Raw genomic sequence first — 15,062 nt, 5'->3', positions numbered from 1 at the left:
TCCCCACTCAGCCATGACCTTGGGCCAGTCACTCTCCTCCTAACCAGCCTCACAGGGTTGCTGTGCAGATACAGTGCTTGGAACAAACTAGTTCAGTTTAACAAAATTCACCAAATTAGTTCAAACAACTCCTGTAAGTGGTTCCCAGGCATATCGGCTGGCTGAACTGAACGTGAATTCAGTTTGTTTTGGGGTAGAACTCTGAATGTTTTCTAGTTCTTCAAGATCATTCTCTTCTTCTTCTTAATTTTTAATGCTTTAGACTCTTTGGGGCTTTAAGCTTAAAGAGCCTAATTGTTGGGGAAAATAAATTAAACGATCCACATTTCACTGCACATGCATTTTGATGTTTTCTTAGTCTTCCTAAGTATAAATTATACTTCATTATGACGCTGACCTCTGGTAAGGATGATGAGCAAACTAGCCTTCGCCCCAACTTTGAAGCTGCTGAGAGCAACCATTATCCCAGCTCCTTCATGGCAACCCCTGCCATTAATCCAGCTCCAAAGCTGGGAGACAGGCTGGAGATGGTTTGAAAACTGTGCAGCACTATGAAAAACAGTTGCAGCATTTGAGACTGTTTATTTAAAGAAAAGGAGAGTAAGAAGTGACAGGATGGAAGTTTATAAAATTGTGAAGTGAACAGAGGAGTTTTTCCTCCCTCTCTTGCAACACTGGAACTCAAGGACGTCCAGTGAAACTGAATGTTGGAAGATTCAAGGCAAACAAAAAGGAAGTCTGCCCTACAGCACATGAAATAAGCTTGCTAGTCCTTCAGGTGCCACAAGGCACCTTTGGTTATTTTTGCTGCAAGAGATTAACATGGCTACCCCTCTGAGGAAAAAAACCATGGTGTGCCCTATGGGGCCAGGATTATTCAGGGGGGCGCGCACACACAAATATCCTAGGGTAGAACTACTACATCAATCCTCCTTCAATTGATCTTAACACCCAAGAGGGTCTGTAGGGAAGGAGGCTATATTTCAGATATTTGGGGCCTATGCTTTTAGGAACTAGCTGTGATTGTTATGAGACATCTGTTGCCGTTCTGTGATGCTGGGTGACTGTTATTTCCCATCTGTTTCCAACATTGTGATGGCAGTGTGATTTGTTTCACTCCAAACAAACCACATTGTTAAGCCACGTTTTGCTATTGGCTTACCAACTGTGGTTTGTTTGGAGTGAAACAAACCATGATACCAGGGCGTGGACAAAACATTAAGCTGGGGGTCATGGGGTTTCCCCCTTATGCTAGGGGAGAAACAAAGTAGAAACTATCTCCACATTCATAGTAAACCATTAACTATGATTTACCATGATGGGCAAACATGACCACTGTTTTGCTTTGGTTGTTTTACTGTATTTTTTTGTAATTGATATTTTTGTTTCCATTTCTCCTTGTTTAGAAATAAACCCAAGGTGAGTAACAAAGAAGTGTGTGTGGGTGTTTGGGTGTGTATTACAAGAACAAACACATTTTCCATATTTCCTGTTGCCTTGATCCTCCATAATTAATTGTTCTGTTTTTTCTAAGGAACACTTAAACATTGCAGTTATACATCTCCTTTAGAAGAAGTTGACCTTGTACACAATGCATTCTCCATAATCAAAACTGGAAGGGAAACGGCTACAATGTTAGACACTCTTACTTGAGATTAAACACAACTGAACTCAATAAGTATGCAAAGTTTGGGACTGCATGGTTACAACCTGCAGTGCATTTAATCTGCAGCAACATTTCCACTGATTTTAGTGAGCTGCTACTACAGTGGTACCTTGGGTTACAGACACTTCAGGTTACAGACTCTGCTAACACAGAAATAGTACCTCGGATTAAGAACTTTGCTTCAGGATGAGAACAGAAATCATGCAGCAGTGGCATGGCTGCAGCAGAAGGCCCCAATAGCCAAGTGGTACCTCAGGTTAAGAACAGTTTCAGGTTAAGAACAGACCTCCAGAATGAATTAAGTTCTTAACCTGAGGTACCACTGTAAAACGTTTTACCTCCCTAAGAAAAACAAGTTTATAAGACAGTTCATGCTTTTAGGTTTATTCTAATAAGGCCAAAAATCAGATATAATTTTCCAGGATGTCAAAATAAGCCAACATATCATGAATGACTCAATGCCATAAGGCTTCCATACGCCACATTTAACAGACACAAAACCACGGTTATAACGCCCACCAATTTCCTAGCAATTCTTTCAATGATTTGAGTCTGCAGTAATGGGAAAACTCAATGAATGGTTCTGAAAACATGACATTGTGGTTCAGACGTTTCTTTGGAATCCATGCAAAATGTGCTAGGTACTCCATTACTCTTTTCTTCCCTGGCGTACTCAGAAATCTATGCAAACCAAGGTGGTGGGGGGGGGGAATCAACTGCTGAAGTTCACCAAATCTTCTCCTGGTTATAAGGCATGTTGATGGTTTTAAGTGTCTAGACATTGTTGAAATAACTGTGGCATAGTTAGTATGTGAAAAATGCTGGAAGCGGGTATCTTTGGTGTCATGAGTGCATTATTGTAGGAATTGGGAAGTGGAAACCTCTGGGGCAAATTTAACCTGTGGGATTCTGTCCTTGTTAGTTTCCAAGTCAGAGCCATGAGAGGCAACAAGAAAGTTGAACCTGAAGCCCACCCACCACCACTTGCTCAGGTTTTTCCTCCAGAAAATCCAATTCCTGACCATTAGTCAGGCCACTTTATTACAGTGTGCCCTGCCTTATTCTCTCCACCATATTACCCATCAATGAAAAAAGCACTGTGCAAGTAACAAATTATACTGTACTCTGACCACCACAACCTAGCTGGAAAGGAAATATCTAATCAATTGGTTCCTTCAAGTTTTGGAAGACTTTGAAATGGAAAGAAAGAAAGAAAAAGCAAGCTCCAAATCAGTAGATGAACTAAAACGGCAGCTCACTGATGAGCAAGGACCAATATTTCTGGCAAGGTGATGGGAAGCAGCCTTAGCCTCCCCATCCGTTTGCACGCTCAGGCTATAGTAAACAGTAGTATTAATGTGCCATGAGGCTCTCTGGTGTTGTAAACATGCTTACCTTTCTGGAAGCTCTTTAAGATGGTTTTTTTTAAAAAAAAAAGAAAAGGATTCAAACCCATCTGTCTGGAACTGTCAGAGCTAACAATGGAAGGGCACATTCCATGAAAGGCTCAGCATCTATGGAAAAGGCAGCAGACAGTGACTCCGCTATGGCTGCACACACACTATCCTTTCAAAGCACATCTGAAGCACCTTCGTTCCCTCAAAGGATTATGGGTAGTGTAGTTTCTAATGGGTTGCTGGGAAGAGTAACTCTGTCAGAGGCAGAGTACGGAGCCCATAATTCTTTGAGGGAAAGAACGTGCTTCGAATGCACTCGAAAGGTATAGTGAGTACACAGCCTTAGACGACATTATTTAAACATTTCTGCTTCTTCCCACGAGGATCAACGAAGTTCTACCTGCCCCAACTCTTCCTTCTTCCTCGCCATCTTTGAATCCTCAACAGTGGGTTAATTGAACAAGGCCTTCAACAAAGCTGTCCTACTTGTTCGTGATCAGTACATGGCAGAATTTGGAAGAGAAAGGGGTATTTTGGCCTTCGCCCATCCCCACCTGGATTAAGGCCATAACACTCTCTCAAAGGAGAGAGGAAAAAGTCACACATTAAATTGGTCCGGCTGCAACCCTATGGACGCTCTTTTGGGAGCAAAACACACTGAATTCAGAGGGACTCACTTCTGTGTGAACATGCACAGATGAAAAATCCCCTTAAGGTCCCCATTGTGAGTCTTGCACAAAGGATAAACAGTATCTCAGGCTGCTAAAATGCCAGTTGAAGTAGAGGATAAAGGAGAACCAGCTGGAGTAATTTATTCAGGCTTTCAATGGGCCTTTGACAAACTCTTCACAATTAGCTACTGAAGAAACCAAGTAATCAGGGAGCGAGGTAAAGCATTACTTTAAAAAAGGGGGGGGAGGTGGAAACCCAACTAGGAACACAGAAACAATGGCAAATGTTGTCATCATCAATCTGAAGATTCAAGATGTCATATCAGAGTCAAAGCTGATTAACATGTCAATTGAGAGAGAGAGAAAGGTTGCAAAATAGCCTAACCCAGAAAAGGACACATTGGATTATAGTCCCAAATAGATTGATGGGACACAGGCACCTCCTTTCAGATATTGCTACAGTGCTCCCACTGATGGGCTTATCTGATCTGCAAGAGCCTTTTTCGAATAAAGCAACTTATTGCATCACAAACACTGCTGTGTGAGAACTGGCCCTCATTTAGGGTAAGAGAGGAGCAATGACGCTATAGCATTTTAAACTGAATTCCTGAACATTATCAGCTTGAGGATCCACTCAACTTCAGTTGACCCTGGTCCCATACACACCCTCAAAACCATGTAATTGCAGAATTGCATCCTGGCTCTTGGGGGGTGGGAAAACACAACCACACACACACAGCAACACAAAACACATTACTCACAGATTCTTCTCAGAAATTCCACGCTAGTGGTAGCTCATGTTTCACCACCTCCATCAGAGGGAGAAGAGCTGGAGGCAGACAGCGGCAGGAAACTTTGGAAGGGGAGACACAATCCTTTAACTCAAAAAATGTGTCTCCTCTTCTCCCTCCTATTGCTGCACTCAGAGGTTCTTCACTGTAGAATTATAACCTGCAAACTGGGAATTTTTGTGGAGAGGGGCTGCTGGGGGTGGTGCTATTTACTGACTAAGGATTACCATCTTGGGACCTTACACAATTCTTCTGCAGACTGGGGAATCAGTATCTCACTATAGAAACCTAAGTTCATATCCCCACTCAGCCTTGAAGCCACCCCAGTGACATTGAGCCAGTTACTCTGCCTCAGGCAAACCCACTTTAAGGGCTATTACAATAAATTGGTGGGGGGGGGAGAGACTTAACCATTTATGCCATCTTAAGCTCTTGGAATAAGGCGGAACGTGAATTTAATTACTTAACATTTACTTTTGGTCCCATGGCCTCTCCCAAACCTCCCCTTACTAGCTAGTTACTTATTTCATTTGTATCCCACTTTTGTCTCCAAGGAGCTCAAGGCAGTATTCTCCCCCTCCTCATCTAATCACCACAACAACCCTGTGAGGTAGGTTAGGCTAAGAGGCAGTGGCTGGCCTAAGGTCACTCAGTGAGCTTCATGGCCAAGTGGGTATCTGAACCCTGATCTCTCATGTCCCAGGCTGACACTCTAACCACTGCAATGGTTCACAGTGGCAGCAAATTTCTATTTAGAATTTCCTGTCTTGAAGCAGAGGCTGTTAACCACAATATTACCACTGCAAACCTAACTCAGTAAAACTGAAGAGCCACCTTCGCATAACAGAAAAAGGCTTATGAACTAGAGCATGATGGAAGAAAACATACTCCCTATCACATTCCAACACCGATTTATATTATTCTGCTTTTTTTTTAAAAAAAAGTACCAGTAATTATGGAACTTATCCCACAAGTATGAAGCACGCAGTTTTGTAACCAGATCTGCATATTCTCCATCCTACACTGAATAGGATGCTGTCAAGGTGACACTGTGCTGTGCAATTGCTTTTCTTTTAAAAAAAAATCCCACTTTAAAAAAAAGGTGGTTTAATGATTAATCCTGCTTCAGCTTTTATAAAAGGATTTCTAATCACCTTGCGTATTACACTACAGCTTTTTAAAAAGGGAGGTATTTAAAATTTGAAGGAGGGATACTAAAACAGGGAAGAAGCCGTTTTGCCCAATTATCCCTACATTGTGCACACCAAACACACTCCAATAGGATATTTCACACTAGAATCTAGTGACTAGTTATGGACTAGTCTCATCTCATTGTGTCCAACCAGACATTACAAGCATGGATGGCTAGCACCAGCCTACATTTCCTCAATAACATGTAGTACCGTCACAGTCAACCTTTACACAACTGGAGTGCATCTTTAACCCTAAACTATACTGCACAGCACAATGACAACAAGGCCATATTGAACCACAAGCGAGTTCTTGCTGCAAGGAGAGGGCATGTCCTTTTTTGCCTGCAACGTTTTCCCAAGAATTTGGATCATCTTATATTGAAGTGGGCATGAAGAAAGGCCAACAACTGTGCACTTCAGAACTCTGCAGACTCCAGCAAGATGTGTTTAAGCACATGGGTGGGGGGCCTCCCCCCACCCCCATAGATACTGATAGGTTTCTACTTTGCCTAGATACTGCACACCCAATGATAAACCACTTCCATCCTTTGACATCCTCCATCCTTTAACTGATGCAACTTAACCACAATCAAAGGGTTGGTTTTAATTAGAGAAACTTAGTGTTGGCCTGGTCTTCTAACAGCTGTAGGCGCCGGTCCTTCAGCTTGGTGGGAAGAGCCACTTTATAGTACAAGCTCAATGGTCGGGTCATCTGCTTTCCTTGCAGAAGGTCATGGGTTCAATCCCTAGGGTCTCCTGGTACATCCTCATCCTTCAGCACATGTCTTGCAACTTAACCCACCTTTAAAAGGTATTGGGAAGTAGCAGAAGCTGCTGCTATGACCTGAGGGATGTAGAATGTGATCCTTTTTGTAGACTATGGTGGTGAAGGTAGCTGTGGGTGGGTGGGTTTCATCTACCAGTCTCACAATGGCTGCTGTAAACACCTTGCAAACCAACCTGGAATTGCCTCAACCAGTTATCATCTCTATCTTATTCTCTATCTCAGGTTCCTTGGGAGCAACATATCACCATCAGAACCACAATGAACTCAAGACAGCTTTGGCCAGTTTTTGCCCCCAGTCGCAAACCACTGCGTTAACATTGGCTAACATGAGGTCAAGTCTTGCGTTTGGAAACAGGTTCTAGCAAGTATTACATCCTCTCCATGCTGATTTCCTGGGTGAAGTTCGTTCTGTTATTTGTCATGAACTCTCACAAGCTTATCACATCATCGTGAATCACTCACCACCTGTCCATCTGGTTTACTGTAAAAGCTACAAATTCTTTAAAAGGACACATTTCACACTGAAGGGTTCTTGTTAGTACCCTCGGAGAAAGCAATTGCTATAAGAGGAAGCTTAAACCTAGTTCTTCCTGCATAGATGAAATGTGTACGAAATAGATTGTGAATCACATGAAGTTTGTACAACTACAATTCCAAAATGAACACATGTGTAATCTACATATGCAAAGATGTGGTTTGCCTGCACAAACTCAAATGAGGCAGTTCATCGCAGAACACTGAGAACCTGCACCACTTTTATTGACTGTACAGGTTGCATGGACTGATGAAACCATATGTTAAGCCTAGAAAAGAGGAGACTGAGAGGAGATATGGTAGCCATCTTCAAATAGCTCAAGGGCTGTCACATGAAAGGTAGGGTAGGACTCGAACCAATGGCTTCAAGTTACAAGAAAGGAGATTCCCACTAAACATCAGGAAGAACTTTCTGACAGCAAGAGCTGTTTGACAGTGCAACAGACTCCCCCGGGAGGTTGTGGACTCTCCTTCCTTGGAGGGTTTTAAGCAAAGGTTGGATAGCCATCTGTCATGCATGTTTTAGTTGAGATTCCTGCATTTCAAGGGATTTGACTAGAGGACCCTTGCGGCCTCTTCTAACTCTACAATTCTATGATCCAAACAGGCTCATAACGAAGATTTCTTGGAACGGAGTAAATGATGAACTCCAAAACCCCCCCAGCAGTACTTAGCTAATTGGGAACCACTGTTCTAGAAGGCTTGTTGAATGGGGACAAGCACAAATATAAATCTGAATGGAACTAAGGTTGCCACTTCATGCATCTGATGAAGTGGACTGTAGTCCTCCAATGCTTATGGCATAGTAAGTCTGTTAGTCTTTAAAGGTGCTAGAAGACTCTTAGTCGGTAAAAGCATGAGACTCTTAATCATGCATTTCTGCCTTGCAAGGGGTTGGACTAGATGACCCTGGTAGTCCCTTCCAATTCTATGATTCTTTGATTCTTGTTGTTTCCAGTGGGTGACAGCCTTATAAATCAATGCCAGCAGTGTAGAGAGAAAAATGGTCAAACTTGAAATAGCTCTTGGAAATCATTTCCATTCAGGAAAGAAAGACTTGTTTTCAGCAATAAGAACTATGGTCTTGAAAGGCTAGGAGCACATTTTGTTCAGACAATCAGCAGCCTCCATGAAACGCTGTTCTTTATTCTGAAAATGAACACTTTGGCTGCAGTTGGCTAATTTCCCACCTTCTCTTAACAAAAGCATTACAAAAAAAAAATTAAAAACCCTTTCTCCGCTGTAGTTTAGAGACATGCTCAATATCTGTAGGCTTACGAAAGGCAGAGACTGCAACACCGAAAGGAAATGAAGTTTAAAAAGGGAAATGAACAGTGCCATATTGAACAGATTACAGCACAGATTGGTCAACAGATGCAGCCCGTCAGAACAGTCACTCCCTTTCACTCCTAGAAAAACCAAATGTAAACAGAGAGCAAGAGGGCATATCAATTGTGAATTATGGAATATGCTTCACGGTGACCATTCGGGGTTTTCCCGCCCTCCCCTGCTGCCAATAATGGGAAGCACCTGTACCTCAGGGTTGCCGCTGAAATGGTAACGATGAGCTGCTCATCTGTTAATGCATCTGTTAATGCATTTGCAAAGCCCCATTGCTTAATAAACGACAGTTTCCTGAAAGTTCTGGACATCAACCCAGAGGCAAGAAGAAGCGATTCACTAACACCCAAAAGTAATCCCAGGATTTTCATGGATATAGCATAATGTAGGATGCTGCCTTAATGCAGGCAAGGCTGGTTGCCTTTCTTCCTAATACAGTATTGCCAGAAACTCTCTAGTCTAATCTCATCTGAGGCAGACGACTTTCCTATCATTTGCCACTAGGCCCTTTTAAAAAACTGGCCATGCCAATGATTGAACCTGGGACCAAGTGCAAGCAAAGGAAGTGCTCTACCACTAAGTCATAGTGTCCCTCCCCTCACTCATGATTTATTGACAGTCCAGGAAATGATTTAGCCATATGAAACAATGCTGAGCTGTGCCTCTGAGGGTGTGCAGAGTTCATATCTCTGCACCACTGAGATAAAGGGTTTTCAGCTATGACATCTCTGAGTTGTATTCAACATTATATGTACTTGGTGAAGACCTAATTCAACCACAGATCTATTAATTTCAATAGGTCAAGCAGAATTTAGTTGGATTCAGCCCTCCCCCTCTCTATACGATTAATGTCTGTCCTAATATCAGAGTAGGATGCCTGCAATGTTTGATACCTGTTACATGCCCAGTCGATTTAGGCTATAACCCTAGCACCCTTCCTTACTGGGATTTCTGAATATGCTGTAAAGCACGGATGGGGAAGTTGCAGCTTTCAAGATGTTGCTGCACTACAACTCCCATCATCCCTGCCACTGGCTGGGGCTGATGGGAGCTGGAGTCCAACATCATCTGGTGGGCCACAGGTTCCCTATCCCTACTGCATACGACTGTAGTGTTAAGTTTTGACCAGTTAAAAAGAAGTGCTGCCATGCAAAAATTTGAAGGCATAAATCTAAAAAAAAGACTTCATGCTTTTTTCTTCAAAGTTATTTATGCAAACATTTGATCAATCGACTAAATCTTTGTTTAAATAAAGCACTCTGAAATAAGGGACGTTTACATATACAATTGACCCAGAGGAGAGATTGAACAGGGAGATGCCAGGATTGAAGACTGCCTGAAACCTACCCTATATCTTCCCAACAGAGCTTCTGCTGTACCCACCATACATTTAAAGTGCACACCCACACCCTGGGAACTGTAGTTTGTTAAGGGTCCTGACTTTTGTAGCTCTGTAATGATTAAACTACAGTTCCCAGAATTCTTTGGTGGTTGCTCATTAGAGAGGAAGAACACTCTGGATATGCTCAGAGGCAAAGAAACATCATAAGCGCTATAAATTTTTAATCAGTTGGTTTGACTGAAAACTTCTTTTTAAAGTCAATTAAAGAGAGACTTTGTTAACACATTATTTAAAGAGACATTATTTTTCAATGTGAATTATAAGAAGAGTCAGTGCCATCTTAGGAAAGGTGGTTCTGCTTTCATTCTCACGCAGGAGAGAATGCCTCAAATGCACCACGGAAGAACCAACCAAGAATGTTCATTTTTCCCCCTTACGGAAGGACCAGGGCCGTTCTTCTGCTCCTATGCAAGAGCATGCAGATTTCATCAAACAAGTTCTTAAACTCAACCAACAACCTTAATGTTTCTTTGATTTGAGCAATTACCATAATAGCATCAGATAATGGCCAAGATTCTGAATTTAGTATGGAGACAAATTTCATCGCAATCTTAATGCTCAGCTTGCTGGCTGTAAGCTCCATTGAAGACACAGGGATCCTTTCTCCTGAGTAGGACTCTACTGGGTGTTATACATTTGTGTGTGTGTGTGTGTGTAAAGATATATAAACACATAGACATGCATATATGTCTCTGTGTGTATTTCATAACACAAACAATCTCAACACGTCCGAAACGTTTTCCACAGTTCACAAAAGAAAAGAAAAAGAAAAATCTCCCCAGCTACATTCCATCAGCTGCCAAGCAGATCCACCTGGGCTACTAAAAGATGCAAGGATCAAAGCCTTCCTCTCCTACTCTGCAGAGTTTTCTGAGGAGCCGTGGACAAAGCGAGGGCTAGAGGTGTCTGCAGACCGTGCATGCTCAGAGGCACACTTGTTTTCTGTCTTCAGATCCTTGACTTAAAAAAAGGAGATGGGGGAAGAGGAAGGGACAACGCTACCTTTCCCTAAGCCCCTTATTCTTTTGCCCTGGAAGCCCCAACCAGCCAACTAGCGCAGCGCAACCTCTTTTTCTTCCCCGAGCGCAAGAACACCCACCAAACAAGCGACCTGGCCAGATATCTGGGGGGTCCTGCGGCGGAGAAAGGTCCGCGCGTAAAAGTTGGGAGGGGGCGTCGGCGCGTGCGCAAAGCCCTCACGCCCCCCCCCGCCTTTTTGGCGCTGTGAGAGTTAAGGGCACTTGTCCGAAGCGTCTGAGGTACCGGGCCCGCCGCGCCCAGGGCGCACGGAGCCAACAGCCCCATAACTCACCTCTGCCGCCGCTTCTCCGGCCAAGGCTTCGTCGCTGTCCTCGGCTCGGGGTTTTGCCTGCGTGCGTAGGTGGGTGTGCGAGAAAGAGAGGAGAGCCCAAGCCGAAGGGGTGAGTCAAAAGCGGAAAGGCGCTGCCTGCCCGACGTGCGGGTGCCGCCCCTGCCCTCTAGCGGCGTCGGCTCCCCCGGCGGCGCGGCCACTCTCCCGCCTCGCCAAGCACGACTGCAGCGGGGCCAGAGCCGAGGGAAGGCGCACTTCGCCTGCCTCCGCGGTGGGAACCGAGGCAGGTGCTTCAGGGGCGGGGCCTGGGGAAAGCCCGCCTCTAGTTGCGCCTTGCGCGCCTGGCGATTGGCAGCCCGTTCCTTCCCCTTTCTATAAGCCCACGTGGAGCTGCAGAATAAGGTGGGAGCACAAGGGTCGGGGCGCAGCGGGGCTATAGAGAGCTTGGAAATGTAGAGTTGAAGGCGTGGGCGTAGCCAGGGAGGGGGCAGCTGTCCCCCAGTTAAAAAACCAATAAAAATACATAGCAAACTGAGGTTCTGACCCCCACCTAACAAAAATCCTGGCTACGCCCATGGTTGGAAGGGACCCCAAGGCACCTCTACTCCAAACCCCTACAGCAGAGAAATCACAAGGAAAGAATCCCTGATCGATGGCCACCCAACCTCTGTTTTTAAAAAAACCTCCCATGAAGGATAGTCCACCACTTTCTGAGGTAGTCCATTACATTGTCCAACAGCTCTTGCCTTCAGAAAGTTCCTCCTCATGTTTATTTGGAATATCCTTTATTGTAACCAGAATGCATTGGTTTGAGCAGCAGAAAACAAGCTTGCTCCATCTTCCATGTGACAGCCCTTCAGGTATTTCAAGACAGGTATCCTATCCTATCACTTCACTGCCTTCTCCAGGCTAAACATACCCAGCTTCCTCAACCTTTCCTCACAAGGCTTGGTTTCCAGACCTTTGATCATCTTAGTCACCCTCCTCTGCATCTGCCCTAGCATGTCATTTGAGGTTAAGCCTAGATCATACTGGTACTCAGCACCTGCAGTGCGTTGCCTAAGACCATCTCTGGCCAATTTATATGAAATTGTAGTCCAAAACATCTGAAGGGCACCCAGTTGGTGAAACCACCTCTAAATAATGTTGTCCAACCCTGCAAAACATATAATTATTACTTATTTAAGTCCAGGCCTTACAGGCCTTTTGTGACTTGGTTTCGTTTCCTCTGAAAATGCATCCACCCAGCTGCTCATATCATCCCCAGGTTAACCTTGTCCCCCTGAATGCTGCTGTCTATTTAACAAAGAATCCTTTTATCTGCTGGCCTTCACAACCTGATTGAGCTCTTATATCTGTAGCAGACATTCATTCCCATGCCCAGAAAAGGATAACCAGTCATGATCAGCTTCATTTTAAAAAAACAAAAAACCCCAAAACAAACAGAAAAACACCCAACCAATACCTTGCTCTGAAATTTTCTTGCTCTAGATATCAATAGAGCCCAGCTCTCTGGAGAGCCTGGTCATATGCCTTCCTTATCTCTCAAGCCAGAACTCTTATGTGTGGCAGGAGAGGTAGGCAGCGATGACTTATTGAGTGTCCTATTTCAAGGAGGGGTGGCAAGGTGAAGCCATTTGCTTCAGGCAGGGGAGATGGCTTTAGGCCCCTTCTGTTGAACCACTGCCAGCCCCCAGCCCCTCCCCCGAGGCTTCCCACACCACCGATACAGTTACCCTCTCCACTATTGTGGCAGCAGTGCAGGCACAACCACAGGTGAGGATACAGTTGCTGTGACAGGGTTGGCAGCAGCACAGGCACAACAGAATGGGCAGGGAGGGGGCAAGGACACTGATATGTGGCGGCGGTGGGGGCGGCATTGGGGCATTTTGCCTACAGTGGCAAAACATCTCGAGCCAACCCTGACCCTGGTCTCCTAGATTAGGCCACATCCACACCATATATTTAAAGTACAGTGGTACCTCGGGTTAAGAACTTAATTCATTCTGGAGGTCCGTTCTTAACCTGAATCTGTTCTTAACCCGAAGCACCACTTTAGCTAATGGGACCTCCCACTGCTGCCGTGCTGCCACCGGGCAATTTCTGTTCTCATCCTGAAGCAAAGTTATTAACCCGAGGTAATATTTCTGGGTTAGGAGTCTGTAACCTGAAGCGTATGTAACCTGAAGTATCACTGTACAGTGATACCACTTTAAATGCTCGTGGCTTCCCCCAAAGAATTCTGGGAGCTGTAGTTTATTAAGAATGCTGAGGGCTGCTTGGAGACCCCCTTTTCCCCTCAAAGAGTTCAATCCACAGAGTAGTTTAATAATCAGTCCCTCTTCCCAGGGAACTCTGGAACTGGTAGCTCTGGGGGCTGGGAATAGGGTCTCTTACCAATTCTCAGCATCCATAACAAACTTTAGCACCAGGATAATTTGACAGAAGCCATGACTGTTCAAAGAGATATCATACTGCTGCGCTAAATGTTTGGTGTGATCGTGACCTTAGAATGACACCCACTGGACATGTGGCAGTCAGCTGGGTTGCTGGATACCGGTGACACATCATCTTCTCTAGAGTGCCTTCTGAATTTCATTAATACAAGCAGGAATACAAAGAACATTCATCAGCTGTTCTCCAAGCAAAAAGACAAAAACTGCCTTTGAGCCCTACTGCTCCTGCCTGAGGTGCCCTTTAGTAAGAAGGCAGGTGGTATTGATAGCCACACATAAGACAAGTCCTGCTGTGTCAGACCAAAGGTCTGTTTAGTCTGGCCTGCAGCTTCCCACAGTGCCTAACCAGATTCCTCCAGAAACGCACAAGCAGTTTGAAGGTAACAGCAGAGCCTGTGTTGTCACTCCCTGGCAACTGGTGTTCAGAGTTACAGTGCCTCTGGAACTGTTATGTTCAACTTTTCACGGGCAATAGTTTTGATAGATCTATCCTTCATGGATTTGTCTGTTTCCCCCTATAATGCCAACTAAGCTAGTGACCATCGTCACCCCCTCTTGTCACTCTGAACTTTTGCCAACTTCCGACTGTGTTTGGGCAAGGCATAGGTAGCTTAGCGGCCATTTCTTTTGCCCAGACAACCCTAGGAAGCTATTGTAGTTTTGTGAAGGGTGGACAGGATGCTCTGATGTCCAAAAACTGGGCATGATCACCCATGTTCTGGCAGTGTATGTGCATGCACAAACAGGCATGGTTCTTAAAAAACAATCAAGCAAGAGACAGCAGTTCTACATTAGGAAGGCAAGAGATACCAATAAAAATTGGATCAAACCCCCTCCCTCCTTTCCCAGATAAGATTAGCAGCAGCAACTTCTGACAGTCTTTGACTACATACAGCCTCCACTTCCAGACCATGCTTTTCAATTTCAGGAGACCAGCTCGCTGCTGTATTCCCAAGTCTAACCATTTAACAGAGCAGAGCGGATCAGACATGCGAAATCAGAGCAAATTGGAGTGCTCATGAAACTGCTCCACTGTTTCCCAAGTGCTGGCGGAGAGCAGATCAAAGCACTAATTCCTGCTTCCAGAGTGCTTGGAGAGCATCCCCCTTCTGGTGATCTAGCTAAGAAATCTGTAGGAACACTGGGAGCTGCTTTCTTCTGAGTCAGACCGTTGGTCCATTAAGCTTAGTAATGTCCACCCTGTTGGAGACAGTATGCCTCTGAACACCAGCTGTTGAGAATCACAGCTAAGTGTAAAGCGCTATTGTAATAAAGTACTCCTGAAAAGTTGCTTACCTTCTCCTCTCCCTTTGCTGGGGATGATGTTATCCAGTTTAGGGCAACCAAAATGATCAGGGGGATGGAGCAAACCCCCCCCCCCCAGTGAAGAAAGGTCACAGCATTTGGGCCTTTTTAGTTTATTTAAATGCAAATATTAATAAGTATATTTGAGTGTTATAAGAGCAGTATTTTAAAAAAAAACCCCTATGGTTAGGTGTACTTCTTTTCTCC

General features: G+C 44.5%; 1 protein-coding gene across 4 annotated transcripts in view; it reads right to left on the bottom strand.

Moving 5' to 3' along the window:
- Positions 1–11,348, bottom strand: part of ADCY7 (adenylate cyclase 7) — an 85,566-nt gene extending 74,218 nt beyond the window's left edge. For 2 of the 4 annotated variants that reach the window (XM_081923994.1, XM_081923995.1), the window contains exon 1: positions 11,095–11,339. The gene's annotated coding sequence lies outside the window, so the exon portion shown is untranslated. Of the gene's footprint in view, positions 1–11,094 lie in introns of all 4 variants that reach the window. The other 2 variants (XM_081923997.1, XM_081923996.1) reach the window with 2 other exon arrangements.
- Between the last annotated feature and the right edge of the window lie 3,714 nt (positions 11,349–15,062).

The sequence above is a fragment of the Podarcis melisellensis genome (assembly GCF_964234715.1).
Source record: "Podarcis melisellensis genome assembly, chromosome: 8".
In the NCBI taxonomy this organism is placed as follows: domain Eukaryota; kingdom Metazoa; phylum Chordata; class Lepidosauria; order Squamata; family Lacertidae; genus Podarcis; species Podarcis melisellensis.
This window is presented reverse-complemented; position numbering and strand designations above follow the sequence as displayed.